The following is a 1,524-nucleotide window of genomic DNA, read 5'->3' as shown; positions in this document are numbered from 1 at the left end:
TAGATGTGTGAAACCCTGCGACGGAGGGAGGGGGCCTACCAGGTCCACGTGGACGTGGTCAAATCGCCTGGCCGGAATTGGAAAAGGTTCAAGGTTCGCCCTGGTGTGCCGGTGGACACCAGGGCGAACGCCACGCATGCAGCCGCCCACCTCCTGACGTCCTTGCGTAGTCCAGGCCAGACAAACTTGGCCCCAACTAGCTTGACTGACGCACGAACGCTAGGGTGTGAGAGACAATGGCGAATCAAAGCACGCATTATTACCTCCTCAAGTTTTAGAGCCGTACTGGCTGCCTTGAGGTTGCGGATGTCAGGATCCTCGGATTGGTCGGCGGCCATTTCGGTAAAATCAACCCCGAGCTGGACCGGACATACAATTGCGCGCGACAAACAATCAGCCACAGGGTTATACTTACCGGCCACATGCTGAATGTCAGTTGTGAACTCAGAAATGGCCGCTAGGTGCCGTTGCTTCCGAGCCGACCACGGTTCCGTAACCTTTGACATTCCAAATGTAAGTGGCCTGTGGTCCACAAAAGCGGTGAAAGGGCGTCCTTCCAGAAGGAAACAAAAATGGCGCGTCGCAAGATCGAGTGCCAGCAACTCTCTGTCAAAAACGCTATACTTGCATTCATTATCCCGCAGCTTACGACTGAAAAACGCAAGGGGCTGCCATACGTTCTCCACCAGCTGCTCAACCACCGCCCCAACAGCAATATCCGACGCATCCGTAGTTAAAGCCACTTGCGCGGTTGCAATCGGGTGGACCAGGAGGGCTGCACTTGCGAGAGAGCGTCCTTAGCTTGTTGAAACGCCTCTGCCCGTTGTGGAGACCACTCGATAGGATCATGAGCCTTCTTCTTCCTCAAGGCGCCGTAAAGTGGCTGCAGAAGTTGGGCTGCGCGAGGAAGGAACCGGTTATGAAAATTAACCATGCCCAAAAACTCTTGCAGCGCCTTAACTGAAGCGGGGCGGGGGAAATCCACCACCGCCTGCACTTTGGCGGGCAAGGGGATAGCGCCCTGTGCTGAAATGCGGCGGCCCAAGAAATCAATCTCACACAGACCAAATTGACATTTCACCAGGTTAACGATCAGGCCATGTGAATCAAGACGCTTGAAAACCGTCGATAAGTGCGACAGGTGTTCCGGTGAAGGACTGGCTACCAGAATATCGTCGAGATAGACGAACACAAAATCGAGGTCGCGCAACACACAGTCCATCAATCTTTGAAAAGTCTGTGCAGCCCCCTTCAGCCCAAAAGGCATGCGCAGGAATTCGAAAAGCCCGAACGGGGTTATCACTGCGGTTTTGGGCACATCATCCGCCTGCACGGGCACCTGGTGATAACCACGGACCAAACCCACTTTGGAAAAAATTGGGGTGCCAGCCAAACGCGCGGAAAAATCCTGAATGTGCGGAATGGGGTAACGGTCATGCGTGGTAATGTTGTTAAGCCGACGGAAATCACCACAAGGCCGCCAGGAACCGTCGCTTTTAGGCACCATGTGTAAGGGTGAGGCCC

The sequence above is a fragment of the Hippocampus comes genome, unplaced genomic scaffold (genome assembly GCF_001891065.2).
Source record: "Hippocampus comes isolate QL1 unplaced genomic scaffold, H_comes_QL1_v1.1 scaffold486, whole genome shotgun sequence".
NCBI lineage: Eukaryota > Metazoa > Chordata > Actinopteri > Syngnathiformes > Syngnathidae > Hippocampus > Hippocampus comes.
Note: the sequence above shows the minus strand (reverse complement) of the source record.